The 22139-nt window shown below is 36.8% G+C and overlaps 1 protein-coding gene and 1 long non-coding RNA gene across 5 annotated transcripts in view; one reads left to right on the forward strand and one right to left on the reverse strand.

Moving 5' to 3' along the window:
• Positions 1 to 22139, forward strand: part of AKAP6 (A-kinase anchoring protein 6) — a 501363-nt gene that overhangs the window by 384951 nt on the left and 94273 nt on the right. The gene's annotated exons all lie outside the window — the stretch shown is intronic.
• LOC133234415 (uncharacterized) lies at positions 11946 to 21500 on the reverse strand. The gene is made up of 2 exons (XR_009732131.1): positions 21439 to 21500; positions 11946 to 12437 (listed from the first exon to the last, which is right to left on the reverse strand). It is a non-coding gene; the product is annotated as an uncharacterized LOC133234415 (long non-coding RNA).

Raw genomic sequence — 22139 nt, forward strand, 5'->3', positions numbered from 1 at the left:
CTCATCCATAAGTGGCTTTTTTCAATGATAGTTTGGCCAGATGGAATTAATGAAAGGACATCAATATTATATATGGGAAAAGAAGAGGTTATTTGTAAAATGAGAAAGAAATGTAAACATTGAAGAGATAGAAAAACAGTTTAAATCAGTTAATACAAAGTTAACCAAAGGAAAAAAGGAACAGAGGAGTAAATTACAATCATGGGTAGACAAATGAATAGGTAAGAAAATGCTAAAAAATCAAATACAAACAGGCTTTTAAAACCAAAACACTGAAAAAAGAATTGTTTCAGGGGGAGAAAAAACGCCAAACAAGAGAAAGGGGTAAATTTTAAAAGGAGAAAATGTTACTTTAGAGAATTTAGATGTGTATTATAAGACAACCAATGTGACTTTTAAAATAAACATGTATATGGAATGGGATAAGAAATTCTAGGGAATAAGAAATACAGTGTAAAAGAAGAAAAATGGGACATAGTTGACTTATTTTGTTTTTACAACTGTTGATGCCAAAATGATGTTGTCATAGTTATGAACTGATCATAGAAAACAAATTAATCATGCTTGCCCTGTATTTTGTAAATTCAGCTCTCTACAATAGTTTTCTTTCATTTTGTTCTGGATTATATTGATTTGTATAATTTTAAATGTGGCTTGAGACGTTTATGCCTGAACTTGAGCTCTTAAAAATGTAATGGTAGGCTGGTTCACGGTCCAGGTCACAGTAACTAGGCTTAAAATAGAAGAAAGTCCATTAACTTTTTTTTTTAACTTACATGTTGGTGTACAGAATAGAAGTACACGTCAAAAAATTAAATTCTGTTAATTAGGCTTTATATTGGAATTTCAATATCCAAATTTTCTACCTTGATTGTTCAAAGGAAGCAAATTACTAGTTAGTGAAGCAGTCAAGGTAAAAATGTATCAGGTATATCAGGCACAAGAACCTAATGATGATTTTTTACCTCTTTCCCAGTAGATTAATTGTAGAGCTTAATTGTATGTTAGATTAAAACTCCATTAAGATAAGAAGAATATGCTTAAAATCATTATAATATTGCAAAAAACATTATCTAATCATTTTTAAAGCAATCAGAATGGAAAAACCTAGGCTGTCTCCACTGCTGTCTAGAAGTGAATTTGTTGTTCCATTTTTTTAAAGTTCAAAAAGTCCTTAGATTTGCTGTCATATTAATTTGGGCTTTGATGAATCAGTGTTTGCTTTGAATACTTGAATGAATATATATATGTGTGTGTATGTATATATATATTTTTTCTTTTCTTTTTTGAGAGAGGGCAAAACTTATCCTGAAACTGTTAGAATAAAAAGTAGATGGATGTGGTTTCTGAACAATATATAAAACTCGATTTATGCTAGAGCTTATCATACCTATTTGCATTGCTTTTTTAAAAGGGGGGAAAAAAAGAAGGATGTTAAGAGAATAGTATGCCAAGAAATAGCTGGCTCTGTGTGCAGAGGGGCAAGGAAGGGAAGCCCCGCCAGCAGGTTTTGTCTCTGGCGGGTGAGCTACTGTCCGGAAGGTGCGTTGGCTCTCTGGGCAGCCTCAGCTGTATTGTACTGCTCCCTCTCTCCCTGGCCTGGCCTGCTCTGGCCTAGAGTGGATCAAACAAGCCGTGGGGAAAGTTCCCCTCATTTGCATCACTTCTAGACAGCCCTGTCGTACTCTTTGCTGACAGGAAATCACTGTCTTTGTCACCTTTTCTCAGGGCCCTCCTTTTGGCAGAGATGGGCCATGTGACCACGCTTAATCACAACAACAGGGCTGGCTCAGGACTCAATGACATGTTTTCCTCAGCACTTCAATAAATGGGGTAGAGGAGTCAGTAGGAAATGACTACATTAATTTCAGAGTGAAAAGATAATTAACACTTGAAGGACTCATGCTACAACCTATGAATTATTATTCAAATTGAAGTTAATTTATCAAAAACTTGTGAAAACTATCTTTCTTAATGTAACTGTTTTTTAAAAATATACCTTGAATAGTAAGATTTGGGCATGTTGGAGGGAGAGTGGGAAGAAGGAGGGGAGAGGGGGCTTTGGGTGGAGGGTGTAGAGTGTAGGGGGAGGAAGAGAGAGGGCAATCATAGCCAGCATTAGCTATGTTTGAAAAAGCAACTTAAATGGGCTAAAACTTCAACATTTGGGACTGAAGGCTGGAGCATGTAAAACGCTTACTTAGATGATATGAATAGGACACTGGCAAACAAAAGCAGCAGTGTGCTCCTAGAAAACTGTGCTTAAAGGAGTTTCCTTGGCAACAGAAATGCAGTTCCAAAAGTAGACAGAACTTTCCTCAGAAAACATACTATTAATAACAACCTTCCGGAACAACTTGGAACAATTTGACGACTTGGCAATAATAATGCCAAGTGTTCTGCAAATTAATCTAACACATAACAGTTATGTTTCCCTTGCCCGTAATTTTGCTGGCCCTTACCTAGAACTCACTGCTTCTCAGTGGCACAATGTGAAAATTATTTTTAAATGTTGTCATGGAAAAAGAAAACAAAAAGAAATGCTAGTGACCAGCAGTGGGCTAGTGATTGTGTTCGGCCTTTTGGAAACTACCAGAGAACTTGGTTTAATGAGATGAGTTTATTCCAATTAAAACTATTACTTTTAATATCCAACAAAATACTTGGGTAAACAAATCTTGGTAAAGGGTTAACAGCCTGAGACTTGCTGTGATGTGAAGCACATCTTGAGGCCATTGGTTATATAAATGTAACACTTTACCCAGTACTGCTGGGTGTTATTTTTAAAAGCATCATCATTTCTTGTCAGCCCAGGGAATAAACTAATCTTGGATCTACTTGGCCAATGGGAATCATTTGAATTCTCCTGAAGGCTATACATTGCCAGCCAAGAAAGGAAGAATGTTCCCCTACTCTAACCTTTCCTGAATCCTTGGCTCTAAAGGTTAAAAGTAATCAATATCTCATTGTGCTTCTTGGTTTCAGGGTAATAAGTAATAACCATCATGTTAAAATACAAATGATTACAGATAGCACTTAAATGAGTTGACCTGTTTGGGAGCTTTTTATTAATTGCAATCAGGATAATCATTAAAGTTTGCTAATAAAATTTTGGATTAAATTGCAAAAATTTCACCCTTTAACTTTTGAAAAATGACTTTTACTTAATTAGACATGAATCCCCACCTCTGTTAAGCTGCAAGATTTGGCTTTAACTCTACATGTTTGTAGATTTCTTCCTAGTTTTATAGAAATGAATAAGAGGGACATTTACATTCCTTATAAGAAAAGGTGTTTGGTTTACTGTTGTCTTTGGCTCCTGAACTGCTCAATACTATATAAATATATGTTTCAAGTCAGTGAGTTAAGGGAAATGTCCCTCACCTACTTTTTAGTATTTCCTATTTTTAAATTGCTTATCTTTAGTGGTTCTATTCATATTTAGGCTAATCTGGTTTGACGCTAGGAAAAAAGTTGTATGTTGTGTGATTAAACTTTACAGACAACCGTGGTAAGAACTGGGGGTTATTTATTTTGCCCCTCCCAAACTGCCAAAATTAAAAGATAAAAACCAAATATTGTTTTTAATATTTTATGACATTGACATCTTTTTTTGGCATTCGCAAAAGGGTCTTAGTATAAAAAGGATAAATGTTAGGTTAATGTTCCATATAATTACATGAAGAAGCTGTTGGTTATGGTAACCATAACTATAAGGAAGTATATGATATGTATGCTATTAAAGCCAAATATTTTATCTTTATTATCATTCTGAGTTTTACAGTTTGCTAGGATTTCATGCGTATATTCCTAAAGCTGGGAGATGAGGCTTCTTGTTGCTGTTGTTTAGTTGCTAAGTCATGTCTGACTTTTTACTACCCCATGGACTGTATTCTGCCAGGCTCCTCTGTTCATAGAATCTCCCAGGGGAGAATACTGGATGGGTAGCCATTCTCTTCTCCAGGGGATCTTCCCAACCCAGGGATCAAACCTGCATCTCTTGCATGCAGATAGATTCTTTACCACTGAGCCATGCTGGAAGGGTAGCTAAATAATGTTTTGGTTATTTCAAAAGAAGTCCTGGTAGCTGTCACAGTAGACTGGCGATTGCCAGCTGGGGATGGAGCAGGGGCAGGCAAAGTTCAGCCACAGTGCTTTCACTAATAAACTTGTTAACTTCTTCCCCCCCCCCCCTTTTTTTTTATAAACCTCCTTCCTTCTTGTCCTTGTTTTACTACCATGTCTAACTTGAGAAAGAAGGAGATGTGTGGTTGTCCAAGGGACATAATTTTTAGACTATTAGGTATTCCCCATCCCAACTATCTTATCTCCATTACTAAATATCCACACTGCCTTAAATCCCATCCTTGAGATTCATGTCTTTATGGTAAAGTCTTCCCAGGTGACGCTAGTGGTAAGGAACCTGCTTGCCAGTGCAGGAGATGGAAGAGACACAGGTTTGATCCCTGGGTGGGGAAGATCCCCTGGAGAAAGGAACGGCAACCCACTCCAGTGTTCTAAAAGGGCTTCCCAGGTGGCTCAGGTGATAAAGAATCTGCCTTTAACGTAGGAGACCTGGGTTCAACCCCTGGGTCAGGAAGATCATCTGAAGAAGGGCATGGCAACCCACTCCAGTATTCTTGCTTGAATCCCATGGACAGAAGAGCTGGGTGGGCTACAGTCCATGGGGTTGCAAAAAGTTATGACTGAGTGAAGACTTGACTCATAAAGACATGACTGAGTGACTAACATTTTTACTTTCATAATTTTTAGAGTATTAGGTATTCCCAATCCAAACTATCTTATCTCCATTACTAAATATCCGCACTGCCTTAAAGCCTATCGTTAAGACTCATTTCTTTATAATAAAAAAGAATGTACTCTAATGGCAACCCTCTCCAGTGTTCTTGCCTGGAGAATCCCAGGGTGGGGGAGCCTGGTGGGCTGCCATCTATGGGGTCGCACAGAGTCGGACACGACTGAAGCAACTTAGCAGCAGCAGCAGCAGTGTATGGGAAGGGGGAGAATACTATTGAATTCGATGCTAATTTTGTCATCTAGTTTAAATGGAAAGACACTGAGAAGGGAAAATAGAGTGGAGAGTGGGTAGAGAGAAGAAATCTGGGAAAGGACCCAAGGACAGATGCTATCTACTTCACCATTTGATAAGAAGGGAAGTGTGTGTTTGTGTGTGTGTGAGAGAGATAGGAGGTAGGAGTAGGATAGTGGGACAAAAAAAAAACAAAAACGAACATTGGTCGAATGTTACTATTAGACTGTGTCAGTGCCCTATGCACATTATTGTATTTAATTCTTGCCATATGCACATTATTGTATTTAATACTAATGATGATCTTGAATTATTGTCCCCACTTCATGTACTCTGAGCTTGAAATACAGAGAGGTTAACTGGTTAGTCTAAAAGATAACAGAACTAGTTTCTTAGGATAGGCTAGGGTTTGCTGAGATAAACAGCCCCAAAATCTCAAAGGTTTAAACCTGCAAAGATTAATTTCTCATTATGTATTATGTGTCCATCACAAGTGAGTTATGGGCTATTCTTGATATTGTTACTAACTCCAGGACTCAGACTGATGGACTAGTCAGCCTCTTAAATATTCCCTCAATGTGGCAAAGAGGAAAGAGACTTCTGGAGGGTCTCATTCTGGGTATCAATCTTCTCCTTGAAAGAATCAAATGTCACTTCCTCTTAAAATCATTGGCTTGAACTAATTGCATGGCTCCACCTTATTCCAAACTGGATGGGGAAAATTCACCCCTCTTTCCTGTGGTCATGTATGGATGTGAGAGTTAGACTGTGAAGAAAGCTGAGCGCCGAAGAATTGATGCTTTTGAACTGTGGTGTTGGAGAAGACTCTTCAGAGTCCCTTGGACTGCAAGGAGATCCAACCAGTCCATTCTGAAGGAGATCAGCCCTGGGATTTCTTTGGAAGGAATGATGCTGAAGCTGAAACTCCAGTACTTTGGCCACCTCATGCGAAGAGTTGACTCATTGGAAAAGACTCTGATGCTGGGAGGGATTGGGGGCAGGAGGAGAAGGGGACGACAGAGGATGAGATGGCTGGATGGCATCACTGACTCGATGGACGTGAGTCTGAGTGAACTCCGGGAGTTGGTGATGGACAGGGAGGCCTGGCATGCTGCTATTCATGGGGTTGCAAAGAGTCGGACACGACTGAGAGACTAAACTGAACTGAACTGATATGCTGGAAGGAAGAAAACTAGAAATATTTGTTGAACTGAACCAGTAACTACCACAAGAAGTAAGTAAATAAGTCAGGGTTTGATCCCAATTTGGGTAGTTCTAATGCCCATCGTCTTTCTTTCATATACTGCTTGCCTGCCCACTGTTGCCCTATATCCTCTTCTCTACAACAGGTAAAATTCTTGCAAGAACATTATTTCCTCCCTCTCTATAAGCTTTTTGTGCTAAGATAGAAAGAAGAAAGTCCTCAATATGTAGATGGTATAGCTGCAGAGAAAATGGGCTGGTTCTTTAGCCACTCATCAACCTTTCTTAAACACCTCAGCATCCTAGGGAGGGGTGCTATGCAGAGCCTCACAGAGGCCTCCTGTATTTTGTCAGTTTCAGGAAAGCTAAGGCTGAAAATAAATCATTGTGGGAGAGAGATTAAAGGTATCATGACCCTAGAAAGATTCAAGCTCATGGATCCTATTATTGGAAAGGGAGTCACTGAAGAAGTGTCCCCTTGGAGAGATGCTCTAGAGGCATATCATTTGCAGAAAAACTACCTTCCCGTCCTGTCAAGGAAGCAAGTTCACTTCTCAGAAGCAAGGGCATTCTTAAGCATATTTTTAATAATGTGGGCATTTGTGAAGCTCATACATTCTTAAAATAGGCACTTCTGTGGCACTCTGTCCCTAATGAGGCACACTGGACTAAGCCAAGAGGGAAGAGTGGTCTTCCTGCTGAATCTTGATTCGTTTACAGAAGACACAATGCACATACACGCATTTTCTTATTCTAAAGCTAGGGAGGAGTCTTCCAGATTAAAATCCTCACTGCTCTTGGAGTTGACTTAAATTTTCCTTCCGAAATTTCTCAGGCCACAGAGCTTCACCTTTCTCCAGAAGGATATCTATACACCCCTGAAACTCATCTGAACTTACTATTTCAGCTGCTTCCTAAGTGGTTGATTCCATATGCTCATAGATATTTGCATAAAAAAGATTTGTGATATTCCCCTTGTCATCTCAACTTAGCCATTGAAAACTAGGAAATCTATGCAAGAGATACACACACACCTAGTTATGCATGCACATTTATGTGTGTTTATGCAGATGCACACAGATACCAAGTATCAACTTGTTGAATTAAAATAATCTTTCTTCAGGATTGAGTCTAGATAAAGTCAGATTCCTTTGACCAGACATACTGGCTATCCCAAGACATTATAATTGTGCATATATAAATAACTATACAAATCCTTTCATATATGCCAAGTTTCAGTCTGGAGCTCATTTCTGTGTTATAAATCTTGGCATACTGAATTTTGCTACCTTCATTACAATGGAATTATCCTTTCAATATTCACAGGTGCCTCCCTGTGAGAGGCCTCCTTGAGATTAATTTAGCCTTGAGTACTTTTTATTAATTAAATAACATTTTAAATAATATGGTAGATTTAGACTTTGTGGACCAAATTTGAGAATGAATGATTTTAATTTTTATTAGATTTCACACTCCAAGGGCAAGATTCATGTCTGTGTTGTTTATTGATATATCTCCAATGCCTAGCACAGTACCTCGCACAGAATAGAAATTCAATAAATATATGGTGGGAAACATTTTAATAAGGCATTTAATAATCCATTAATTAGATTCTATTGATCAGAGCTATGCTATCAGCTCATTAATTTTTCAAGAAGACAATCCTATTTTCATGTTGTGCTAGTTGAGTCTAAAACTTTATGGCCTCCTTTTATATTATTGGAGAAGGAAATGGCTACCCACTCCAGTATTCTTGCCTGGAGAATCCCATGGACAGAGGAGCCCGGCGGGCTGCAGTCCGTGGAGTCACAAAGAGTCCGGCACAACTGAGTGACTAACACTTTATGTTATATATTGAGGTGATATAAAATTTCATAATTTACATAATTTTGAATTCTGTAAGATATTACAGAAAAACCCAAATTAGTTTTTCTGGGCAACCCAATAGAAAAATAAAATTTTCTCTCCTTGAAAAACCAGTGTACATTAAGGACAGTTCTTAATACTCAGAGTACTCAGATTTGTCCAGGCTGATATCAGGGAGAAAAAGAGGGAGAGAGGGAAAGAAGGACAGTGACATCCATGTCTGAGACAAATGGTACAAAAATGTACAATTGATCACCCGAATTCTATGGCTAGTTTCCAACCCCTTGAACCATAGTATTCACCGATGTATTCTTGATTATGTAGACAATCTCAGTATAATTGTTCATACGTATGAGGATAACATGAGCCATACAAACGTGAAGCCCCAAAATAGAGCAGTAGGTGTAGGGGAACATAAGCAGTCATTTGAAATGTGAAGTACATCCGCACAGTTTGTTCTTATACTATCGTTAGCAGGAGAGTTTACTGACACTTTGATTGTATAAAATCTGGTTTGACTTCAGACAAGTGTGTGTCTAAAAATGTTATTAGGAAGGGGTGAGAAAAATGATAAGAGATTTGGACTTGGTCTAGCTCTTTAATCCAAGTCCATCATAATGAGGGTGAAGAAAGGAGAAAGACTAAAAGACTTATTCATCTTTTCAAAGCTGTAGCAAGCTAATTCAGAATAGGAGAATTTAAAAACTACATTTCACTGCTATAATATCGAGAGAAAGCTGAAATGTAATTTTGAAACTTTGTCCCACTCTTGTATTTTAAAAAAAAAATTATATTCTTCATTAGTTTAAAAAATAATTATCATATACTAGCATTTATACTTTTTATTTAGGTATTAATTGTAAGCTTTATGATTTTAAACAATAAAGCCAAGATTAAAAGATGTGCCATTTAAAATTAGATTTTGATAAAGATTTGTGATGAATTCATTTCCTGCCCCCATTTGTGCATACCTTTGAACTTTGTCCTTTCTCCTTAGCTTTCCTCAGCTGGGACATGGTAAGATTTGAAAATATGCATGAAGAACACTTCTCTCCGTATGATTGTTCTTGCCTCTTCACTCTCTTCAGCCTGGTGATGCTAAAGAATCTAGTTTTCTTATAAGCCACAAAAATCTTCACGTTCATCACAACTTAAATATAAATGAATCGCTAGAGTTAAGCTAATTGAATTCTTTCTCTGCAACAAGGGAGTATAGCACAAGACCTCAAATTTGGCCAGCATTTTATAACCAGTGTTTCGATGATAGTTTAAGAGGCTCCATCCATCCAAGTTTGGGTTTGAAAAAGAAATAAAGTATGGAAACACTGTCAGAGCCTTTTCTGTTTACAAAAAGATCCAAGGATACCATGAATAATGCCAGAAATTTCATGTGACAGCCAGCTCTTGCAAGATTTTTGAGCTCACCAAGTTCAGGGAATACAGTTACAGAAAGCTGGTTGAAGCTCAAAGATTTGTTTAAAAAATTAACTGAAGTGAATAATTGTGTTCCCTGTCCACACTGCTGCTCAGGCTTGTGCCCTCCTGGGTGGATGTCTCCCCAGAGCTAGGTAATATTTGACACTGGATAAATATTTTCTGAATTGAATCATCCATTTAACGAGTGTTTTCTCCTGAATCTTCCAAAGTGAATCTTTTGGAGGTTTTGTACAGTTATTTACCCATGGGAAGTGAGAATTTTACCTGGAGTTTCAAGACTGCAAGTGACCTCAAAACGACCTTCATTTTGTTTCCTCTCTTTCAGAGATTGTTTTTTTATCCATTCCAGATAGGAGAGAATTTGTCCTCCATTACAGATCTTTCCAGAGGGAATTCACAACCTTCCATTAAAATGTTTAACAACTCTCCTTGCCCTGAAAGTCTTCTTGTATCTAGTGTAAATCCCTTCCGTGAGGATTTATTGTCCAATCGGCTGGAATCCCTGCTCTGTAATTAAATCTCTTCTGTTTTCTAATATAGTCACATATCTTTTCTCATCTTCTGCAGTTTTCTTTTTAAGTTAAAAAATCTTTTATTTCAGTTTGTCTATACTCCATCTAATTGAAACCACCTCCGTCCTCTTTTGTAGGGGAAATTATGCTAATATGGAGAGACTGCTGGTAAATCTATGTATTTGAGGAACTTTAATGATGTCTGTGGATTTCTACATTGGATTTTTCAACTCTGTCCTATTAATAGTTAATAAAATAGTTCATGGATGGTTTGGAAGTGGAATGTGGTCTGTCTGAGATGGTATGACTTATAGTGTTTACCTGGGGAAAAAAGAATTTAAAAAGAAAAAGAAAATTACATAAAAATAAACCAAAAAAAAAATTCTCCTCCTATTTAGGGATAGAGCTGCTTCTTCTCCCAGTGGATGTGTAATGTATTATTTATATAAGAGCGAGCATCTTGTTTTTGGCTCACTTTCCATTTGGAACATATATGGTATGACAGTTTCCTTGGCTTATTGTTGTATATGTGGCTATCTATTTTTAATACATTGCTTTGTCTTTTTTTATGCTTGCTTGCATCTGTTGTTATGAAAACTGACATAAAGCTTTTAAACATAACAGAAGTGATGGAGAAAGAGATGGAAGAGACAAACAACATTTCAAGGAAACATGAGGTAGAGAAACAGGAGCAAAGTCACTATGGAGCGAAACCAGAAGTAGCCTCTAATGAATGGGAGGGAGGGTCAGAACAGGCATCAGCAATCATGGGGAGAAGGAGGCTACATAAAGGAGGAGGTTACATACAGCGTTTCTAAGAGGGAGCAGAGTACATTTTACACCAAATTATTTAAACTTTTTACGCTGCAGTTTTTAAACCTGTGAAGTGGGAAGAACACCCACCTTAAAAGGTTGTCAGAATTCAGTGATGTATGTTAGGGGTTCAGCCTTGTGCTTATTTAGTAAATAGTATGGGCTCAATACATAGTATAGAGTCAAGGGCTGACAAACTACAGCCTGGAGGTCAAATCCAGACCATAGCCTGTTTTTTTTAAATAAAGCTTTATTGGAACACAGGCACATTCATTTATGAATTGTTTGTGGCTGTATTTATACAAAGATAGCAAGTTGAGTAGTTTCAGCAGTGACCAAATGACCCATACGCCTTAACTGTTTACAGTTTACCCTTGAATGACATGGGTTTGAACTGCTTGGATTCACTTATGCGTGGATTTTTTTCAATAAATAAGAACTACAACAAGTCCATGATCTGCAGTTGACTGAGTTGCTGAATCTCAGACAGGGAGTGTCCACTGTAGTTATACTCAGAATTTTGACTGTGTGGGTGTCAGTGCCCGTAACTCTCAATTTGTTCGAGTCAGCAGTACTCTCTGGCTCTTCACAGGCAAAGTTTGCCAGTCCCTGGTATAAATAATAACTATTACAGCAACATTTTTAGGAATACACATTACTGTACAGATTTGAATGATTTTCCAATTCAGTTTTCTGTCTGTTGTATTGCACTGATACATGTTGACTATCATTATTTTGCCCAGGATTCTAGATTTTTTTATGTAACAACCCAAAGTCTGCCTATTTTGCTTGCTTTTCAGTGTAGCATTAAATGGTTAATTGGTTTATTTCACCACCAGGTGGCCTCCTATACTCTATTGTGCTTGTGGGACCCAAAGGAAGCTGAAAGTGTATCTAACACGCTTCCTTCAACTTTGGCCGTTATTCAGCTTTTATTCGTATTTTTCTGGTGGCTTGACTGCTCGCAAATCATTCTATGAACCCTATGTTTTGTATTTGGTCCTGAAAGAGAAATTTACATTGACCTTTTAAGAAAATTAATTATCAAGCAGAGTTAGAAAGAATTAAAACAGTAAAAACAAAATAAAAATATTTAAATGCACACTCACACATACACACATACAGTGAAGTGGAGTTTTACAAAAACAAGTTTTGCCACTACTCTAAGAGCCTTACCGTGACTCAGCCCTGCTCTCGTGTGCATGCGATCAGGATTTACTGGTCTTGAAGCTTCCTCAGGAAAAGGAAAAGACCACTGTCACTCAGATCTCCATATAGTAAAGTCTTGAGCATGGGTGGACTTCATCTCAGTGCCTCAGTTTCTTTGTTATTTTTATTCCCTAGACCCTCTTTTGAGTGTTCTTTGATCTAATTTTTAAGCTTCATATAAGACGAGTGTAAGGAAGAAACGACTTGAAAGCCCTGTGATAAAGCAAAAGGAGGCTGGATTCTCCTTAGGTGATGACATGGTTGCTTTCAGGTTTTGTTTTCTTCATCTTAAAGTGAGAGAGCTGCACTGGGTAGCTTCAAGGTCCATTCCAACTTCAATATTCTCTCTTTGGTGGAAAAACAAAGATTTTTCTAATTAGTAATTGATTTTGCCTATAAGCAATCTGGCAAAAATCAGGATTTTAGGAATGGTTTCCAAGCTAAGGAAACAATATATATTTGAATGAATATAATTGTTTTGCAAACTATCATAACTGGTAATTTCTAAATGCCACATTATTTACAGTTCATTTCAGGTAGTAGTCATAAATAGATACCTTATGAGCCTTCTTGGACTCTTTCCTTTCCATTTTACTTTTATTCAGTAGTAGATAACTTCTTGTTTATGAAGATTAGTATAAATTCTTATTTATTTATTTTTAAATTAATTTTATTGAAGTATAGTTGCTTTACAATATTTTGTTAGTTTCTGCTTTAAGCAAAGGGAATCAGTTATACATATACATATAACCACTCTTTTTTAGATAACCATTCATTCAGGCTCTTGCCAGGGTCCTTTGGTAAATTATCATGGAAGTTCAGCTTTCTCTTTGACGTCTTATTTTCCAGATATTTTAATTTTCCTACCATTTTCTTTGGGCAGAATTATCAAATCATCCCTGGACTTCTCAACAGCATCAAATAGATATATTTGTTTACATTTCCACTGAAAATGGGTCACTTCACATCATGTGAATGACCTGTTCTTACCTTCTGCTTGTAGTATGGTGTGCACACACCTGGTTCGTATTTTGTTTGTCACATTGGATGTCATTGCAAATACGGCTAAAGCCATTTAGCTGTCTATGAAGAAAGGACCAGAATGGTCTCCAAGGTATTTGGGAGAGCATAGGCTCATGTTTGAATTCAAAGTCAACCATGGGAGGCCTCATGACAGGCGATCGCTCTTAATTCCAAATTTGCTACTGGGGCTTCTCTGTAGCACTCTCTGGTTAAAGGCAGATTTGTATTTACTTTGGGGAAAAATTGACTTCAAGTTTTATCTACTTTACAAACTGCCCTAGTTAGTATCAAGCCCTACTAATAATTTATGAAATTTGCATCACTGTGTGCCTACACACAATGATATTTCACGTTAATTCTCTTTTCTCACATATATTTTAAAAATTACATATGTTCACATGTTCTGATATATTAGGAATTAATGGTTGGATAATTTTACCTTTAGTTTAAAAAGTGAGGAAGAATAAGGAATGATGCTGTCTGGTATTAGTGACTAAGAAGATGAGACAATAAGCTTTTTTTAAGTATTTCTATATCTTGTGGAGAACAATAAAAAAGGAAGGTTGCCCTTTTCCATAGTAATTTATAATCCATTTAGAAAAGTAAAACCAAAAACCATAAAATTATAACAAAGATAGCACATTTGTGTGGTACAAAAAAAAGTGCTGGTCTTCTAAGAGGATGTTCTTGGTACATCTTTGTAAAAGAATTGAGATTTGAACTGGACCTTGCTGTGTGTGTGTTAGTCACTCAGTCATGTCCAACTCTTTGCGACTGCATGGGCTGTAGCCTGCCAGGCTCCTCTGTCCCTGGGATTTTCCAGGCAAGAATATTGGAGTAGGTGGCTATTTCCTTCTCCAGAGGCTCTTCCTAACCCAGGGATTGAACCCAGCTCTCCCACACTTCAGGCAGACTCTTTACTATCTGAGCCACCAGGGACCTTGCTAGACAGAATTTTTATGTCGGATGGAGATAGGTGCATTGCAGAAGAATGCAGTATGAGAAGACCCCTCAGATACGGGAGTTAGTTTGACATGCTCCTAGGTATTTACCAAAATCAGGAAGACACAATGGGGAAGAGTAACAAACCAATGGCAGAGCACAATAGCTTTCATCCATATGTTCAGTGGAAGTCAATAAAAAGCAAACGGGTTTTTTTTTTTTTCCTATTGATCTAGGTTCAATGTTTTATTTAGTAAAGGGGAGTTATACATAAATATAAAAACTAGGGTCATAAAAGAGATTAGAAAAGTTTATGCCAAAGGTCATATTTTCTTAGCATGCGACATTTGGATCAAGTTGCAACAAACACTTGACTATAGTGCTTAGTATATAACAGTAATTGTCCAGGATCTTTGCATATATTAGCACATTCAATCCTCAGAGAACCTTATGAAAAAAGTATTAACATTATCCCCCAATGAGTAACTAAGGCATAGAGAATTGAACAGCTAGTAAGCAATGCAAACAAAGTTTAAACACGGGCAGTCTGATTCCAGGCATGTATTTTCTCTTCTTTTATTTTTTTTATTGTGACCCAACTCTTTGAAACTCATTGGTTCACAAATTAAAATGTTTGGTATGGGTCCTTTTCAGTTTCCATGTTTATAGAACTCAGTAATAAAATGGTTACAAGTGTGTAGATTTTGAGAAGTAGTGTTACTGGGTAATATTAATGATATTCCCTCCTCCTTTCATTAAGGGTAGAGAAAAGTAGTAACACTTTATGGATATATTTTCTGAAAGATGGGAACTATCTTCATACATATATACACATACATAAAGAGAGAGTGTACCTTTTCAATGACTACCCTCCGATGTGACTTGTTTTACTAATATTGACAGTAGTTACAATACCTTATTTCTAAGACATAATAAAAATGAATGAGGAATTTGTATTCTTACTTACAAATGGGAAACAGACCAAAAAAAAATCTCATTACAAAAGTCACATAAGTAGAGACTTATTTAAAAAAAAGGATGCATTGTCCACAGAGATTTGAAATTTTGTAGAAACATGACCCACTTACTTAAAATATATTTGTGGTGGATAAGTGGTGAGTATATTATTGTCCCTGTTTTTAAACAGCAGAGATTTTACATGGAAATATGAAATGGCATCTCTTGAACCAGGTAACAAGCCACCAGTATAGCAAAAAGAGAAGTAACAGTCTCAGGGAAGATGGTGCCCAGTGAAGGGGCTCCCTTTCGATGGTGCTTAGGGAGAATCCTCAAAATTACAAATTTTAGTAACTACCTTTTTTTTTTTTTTTGGTGGCTGTAAGCTGTACTAAATGGCCACATCCTGGTACTCTTGCCTCTTTTTGTTCTCTTCTCCTCTTGGTGAATTTTTGCAGCCCTTGCACAATTTTTTAAGCCATCATTATCATATTCTTTCATCTGATTATTTCCAGGAAGTCATTTACTGAAGATCTTTTCTCAAGCAGTGATTTCCTTCCTCTTCTGAAGTACTTTTATTTTACGTAGTTTTTATGGTTTATTCTCTGTAGACTTGGAGAAGGAAATGGCAGCCCACTCCAGTGTTCTTGCCTGGAGAATCCCAGGGATGGAGGAGCCTGGTGGGCTGCCGTCTATGGGGTCACATGGAGTCAGACACGACTGAAGCGACTTAGCAGCAGCAGCAACAGCTCTGTAGACTAGTTATTGTTTCCCCCATCTTTTAACCCTTTGTAATTTTCCCTACTTACTCATTACTTTCTTTCCATCCATCTAAGCATTTCCTTTATTTTGGTCTCTAGATCTCTCCATCCTCTTCCTTACTTTTATCATTTATGTGATTGAACACATACACAACACACACACAGCATGTTTCTCTTTGATGCAGCTATTCTAGTGAACTTATTTGAAGGCTCATGGTAGAGTCCCTTACATAACTGGAAAAAATGCTTATAAAGCAGTCGTCATAACCAAAGTTTCCTCTTTATAGTCTTGTCCTAAGATATTGCTTAGGACATTAGTCTTGTCCTAATGTTTCTAAGTTGTGTCCAACTCTTATGACCCCATGGACTATAGCCTGTCAGGCTCCTCTGTCCATCGGATGCTCCAGAAAGAATACTGGAGTGGGTTGCCATTTCCTTCTCCAGGGGATCTTCCCAACTCAGGAATCGAACTTTGGTTTCCTGCATTGCAGGCAGATTCTTTACCACCTGAGCTATGAGGGAAGCCAGTAGTCTTAGTTTACACTAATGAATTTTTACCTGTGCCTGAGAACTTCGGGATCACAGATACGACTAATGGTGAAAACTCTCGGCCCTTTTAACCTCAATCTCATGCTCTTAAAGATGCATGAAGGTTTGGAAGATGAGCCTATACCAAAATGAATCTGGCTGTGGAAGCCATAGAGTGGGGTTCTTAACTGTGTTTTAACTACTCTAAACTCACTCTGAATGGCATTCTTGAGTTTATTTATATTATACTGTAATGTGATACTCAGGACCCACCAATTTCCTCAGACTTCTGCACTGATATCTAAAGATGCATTTTCAAGGAAACAGAATGGCCTAGCAAACTAAGATGAACATTTTCTTTCTGAAAATTCTGTTTCTGGGTTTTAGCATGATCTTACTGACCTTGGGCATGTCACTTAACTTCTACGTATCAATTTTTAATCCGTAAGACAGAAGTGATGTGACTAACTTTCCCCTTGGGCTTGCCGTAGGAGAACAAAAAAAGAGAACAATCCATTGAAATGACAGTCAAGTTTTTTGAGGCTGAAGCAAGACACGGCACTTAAAGCTTAAAGCATAAAATCTTTAAAGTTTATTCTCTTAAAAACTCTCTCTGGTAAATATGAACATGTATCCCAAAGAAACAAAAAAAAAGGTTAGAACAGGAAGGTTTTTAATTCTGTTGCACACTAGTGTTGGAACTAGAAATTGGACCCAGCCTCTTGCATTCTGATCAAATATTATTGCTGTGAGAAAACACTGAACTCATGAAAGGTGTCCTTAAATATTTAAAGAGCTGCTGCCATCTTCCTCTTTTCTTTGATACATTTTATAGAAGCTTTTCTTACTTTAACCGTTCCTGGCCATGGGAAACAGTTCACTTCGTTCTCTCTAAAATTTGAGAATATTTCTGTATAGGATGCTTTAACCAAAAGAATTTGTTTGTTTTTTACTGAGCATAAAGTTTGAAGAGAAATAAGGCAATCACATGCTGCTCACTGTTGTGTACTGTATACTTATATCTGGCATGTATTTCAACAGCTTGATACAGGCTCACCTGGTCATGTAGGAGAAACTCAAATGAATAAATATTTTCCCATCTTCTATATCTAAATAATAATGAATATTTTCCTATCTTCTATATCTAAGCCATAATGATAAGAGTTATAGTAGATGAAGGGTCATAGTTATAGTAGATAAAGGGTCAACAAAACATGGTCCTTGACTTTAGATATTCCATTGCAGGAACTTTTATTCTAGTTCTGATACAACATTCATCTTCATCTGATGTGAAGACACCTAGAGTACTCTCAAAAACTGGCCTAAGAGATCAAATATTTTATTATACACACATTCAGGCAGTCACCAAGAAAAATCCCATGGCATTAAGGGGCTATTACAATTATAGATATTGAAACCCTTTGAAAGATTAAAAACATTCTACCAAAGAAAAGTCATGACGTGAATACATAAAGTTAGGATGGCACTTCCATTGTGTTTTTGGCACAGACAACCCTGGAAATGCTTTGATTGGCTCTGTCTTAACACCTGCATGGTGAGTTCTGTACATGCTTCTCAGTGCTGTCCTAGGGAATGCCTGTTTGGACTAAACTTGAAAAGATTGCTTTTGATGATGACAACATGGGGGACAGTGTTTTCAGCCTTCATTTAGGCCATTGATTCTCCCAGATTTCCAAAGTCACCATATTTGGCAGTAATATCTTTTTGATACATACACTATGATGGCTACAATGTTCCACTTCTCATTTTTCTTATCTTCCGCAAAGAGAAAGCAAGATATTCTTTTTGGAGAAACATTATCTGCAGAGTTAACCTAAGAAATATATAGTATCTTCCTTATGAAATTAATTTGGCATTATTTTTGAGGTGAGCAACATCTTGGCAACTGCTTTGGTTTAAGACTCTATGTGATTTGGGAAAAGCACGTTTCAGAATGTTTAATTCAGCGATACAAAAGGCACTAATGAAATATGCATGTATGAATTTTATATCATATTAGTTCCCTCTTTCTTGAAATCTGAATAAAAGCCAAACATCTGGATTACGTTTGAAAAGCCTGAATTTCCAATTTTCAGAGAGATTCAATCTATTTTGACATTGCACACTTAGCCTTAACATTTACAGTGTGCTATTAACATTACTTGCAATTGTAAAAAAAAAAAAAAGTCCATATTTAAACAAACTTGGTTGCTCCTAATGCTAAAAATATATCTATATTTGAAATGACTGCTGCTGCACAACCGTACCCATCCATGGTTTAGGCTTCGTCAGCATTTCTATTATGAATGCGTTGAACAGGCCTGTAATTCAGCTATAACGATATGGCATAGCTTTGATATATAAATTCTCCCATGATTGTATATTAAAACAACAAAAAGCAGTTCCTGTATCACTTAGTTTGAAAACCATTCATTGACTCAGGGCTTTCTGAAGGCCTCATATATTCAAGGTACTCCATGGGTGACCAAAAAAGCCATGCCCTTGTCCTTTGAGAGTTTATTCTTCAAATTTATAAGACAAATGACAAGATTTCTATTTTTGTAGATATCTGGGTGTATTTTGGCTACTAAACTAAAGGCAGGTGAATATATGGTCATAATTTAGAGAGGTAAATATGGATGTTAATATTTTATCTCATTTCATTATCATAGTTTGTTTTTTAAGACAGAGCTGATTAGTTGAGGTTTAGGAGGTAAGGCAAGAAATTCTGTGTCCACAGAAGAGATGAAGAGAAATAGAAGAAAGTGACATTGATGTTTGCATAATAGTAAACCTCAGTGCCTAAATTTTTACTGGACTTCTTGTCGCGTATATTAGGTGAATCATACTCTTTTGTGACATACAGAGAACAGCTTGAAGTCAAGGACTTCCCTCTTCTTATTTTGCTTTATTAAAAAACAAGTCCATTAAACTATATAGCAATATCCAATTAAATAAAAACAGATGTATTTGAAGGCGTTTGTTTAGGTTGGGAGATGAGAAACAAAGGAAGTACTTTTAAATTGGAAACTTTTTTAAAGGAGAAAACTGAGTTTCATTACATTAATTGCTGCTTTTTGTGTCTTTTTTTTTTTCCATCTTACACTGCATACTCTAACAGATATTACATAATTGCATAACTATTCTTACTATGTGCTGACATGACATTACGACAGCCCTGATAGGGTATATCATAATGAAACCGTAATTAGAACAGTCATGATGTATTATGGCAATGATCCACATCGTCACTGAAGTGCATTGGAATGCACGGAAAACCCATTGAGATGTGCAGATTTTCGACATAATACAGCACAACCATGAAGTTTCATAGCATGGAGGAGAAATTACCATTATGCCCATGCCGCTGGCAGCATGGGTTGTATGTAACACATTTCTTAGATATCTGTTAGAGAAAGTTCTGATATATATCAATGGAAGGAAATTTTTGAGGGTGGCATTTGTGAAGTTTGTGTTTTAAAAAAAAAATCTAGAGGAAGGACTTGTTGAAATACAGACCTAACTGCATAAATTGGATAGTAGAAGTTTCCTATAAACTCAATATTCCTATAAAATATTTAGTTTAAAAAAAAAGGGGGGATCCAAAAGGTTCCTTAAATTTCCTTAAATCCACCAAATATGCCTCTAAAGTAGGAAGACGATTTGAGGATTTTTCAGCCAACTTTGCCTTTTCTTTTTGTTCTCTATATTTAAGCTTAGATTAATAGCTTATGTTTTATGTAGTGGTATCTTTGCCCCACTGTTCTCCTGGGTTTCTCTGCATGAGGATCTTATATCTGAGTCTCTTTCCGGCAAGTGACAGCTTGCTCCTCAACTTGGTGTTTTTCAGTCTTGGCACTTCTTCTACACATAATAATGTGATTGTTAGGGCTGATCTGGTGAATGTGGGCCCCAAAAGCTCAACTTTCTGAAATAGATAGGAATTTTAGACTATCTTTTAGGCCAATCCACAACCAGTGCTTCATTATCCAGTAAAATATCCCAACCAGGTAGACTTCTGGTCTCTGCTTGAATAACTCTGGTGAGTGAGAACTCACTATCGCCCAAGCTTTAGTTCTTGTGCTTCAGTCTTTGATTCCAGGCCTGACCTCCGAGGTCAGATGAAACTAATGTTTTCTGTTTAGTACTCTTACTATTCCACACTTGCTAACATGTTCTTCTGTTTCTTCTGTCATCTTCAACTCTTATTTATCTCTCGGCTGAATATCTCCAGCTTCTTCAACAGCTTGCTCCCTGGAGGAGTGTTGCTTCTTTTCTGGAACTTCCTTAAGTGCTCTTCTTTAGATATTTAATACATTGCTTAGGTCCCTCTTGGAACATGGAACCAATGAGAACAAGGACTGCAGGTTTGGGCCTAGTAAAACCACAGTTAAACTGATCTATCTGCTACCATTTTTTTTTTTTTTTTTGACCCTGTGTTTGTCTCAATCCAGCCTCAAATCATATTTCATCCTTTTTATATTCCTTCCACTCTGTCTGTTGACTCCTTGAACCTAAAGACAATTGAAGCCTAGTCACCTCCATTCTTTGTGCAGTTTCTATATTTTTATTTTTTTGGTGGGAGGAAGGGATGGTTATTAACTAATTCTGTCTGACTTAATACTTGTCCTATTTCCTTCTGAGATTTCATCTACAATGCCAGCATGTTATGTTCCCTTTGGGTCTAATATCTTATCTAAAAGAGACATTTAGAAGTACTTGCTTGCAAATTCAGATATCTCATCTAAAAGAGACATTTAGAAGTACTTGCTTGCAAATTCAGATCCAACTGGAGACATAGATTGGCCTGGACAATGTTAAAAAGTTTAATTCAACATATAAAAATGATAATTTTCATATAAAACTATATATTCTGTCTTCTCTTCAGCTGAGTACCTAACCATACAGAAGCCATATTGAAGCTACATCTCACATAGGAACAGAATTGAGTAGAGAAACTTGTGCTCTTCTATCCTCCATAAAATCCACACCACTTCCTCGTTTCCCCTTGACTGGAACTGAATGTTAGTAATTATCACATTTATGCATTTTTCTTTTAGTAGAGAAAATAGTTCTTTTCTGTGACCCTAGCAACAGTTAGAGTATGAAAGATAGAAGATGACTTATCTACACTCACATTCTTTGCATGAGAGCCTGGAAGTGGGGTGCTAGATCTGGTTAGTTCTGACTTGTGACAGCTGATTGTTGAATATTAAGGAATCTTGCCAGCAGTAGCAACCATTGGTAGCTTGGAATCTACTATGATGCGAGTATTTACACCAGGGAAATCATTCCACTAGGAAGCCAGTTTACTACTACCTGTAGGTACTTGAGTTTAGGTTATCAGAGCTAAAATATTTATTATTCTTTATTGACCAATGAGATTAGTATAATTTGGCAATCTAATCAACATGCCATATACAAATGTTATTATATATGTTCACTAATAAAAATATTGAATAAGACTAACCAAAAAATGACCCCATGGCATGACATATCCATTAAGTAGTGATCTTTACAAATAAATGTTCAACAGGTTCTTAGCAAAATTCCTTGTACTTCTGTACTTCTAAATGATTGCATCCTCCTGCTCGCTTTATGCTTATAAAAATCTAATAGAAGCGTATATACTTGATCCAGGAATTCACATCCTTGCTGTAGGGATTTAAGTCATTAGATTTGGGGTGTATGTTCTTAGCAATTTAATTATGTTTAAAATCTGGTTAGTAGTGTAGTAAATAACTGGTATTGCTACAAAATTACCTTGAGAAGGTAATAGGATTGAATTTCTACACAAGTTGACACTCAATTAAAATTTCCATATATCCAATGAGTTAG

This window comes from Bos javanicus, chromosome 21 (genome assembly GCF_032452875.1).
Source record: "Bos javanicus breed banteng chromosome 21, ARS-OSU_banteng_1.0, whole genome shotgun sequence".
NCBI lineage: Eukaryota > Metazoa > Chordata > Mammalia > Artiodactyla > Bovidae > Bos > Bos javanicus.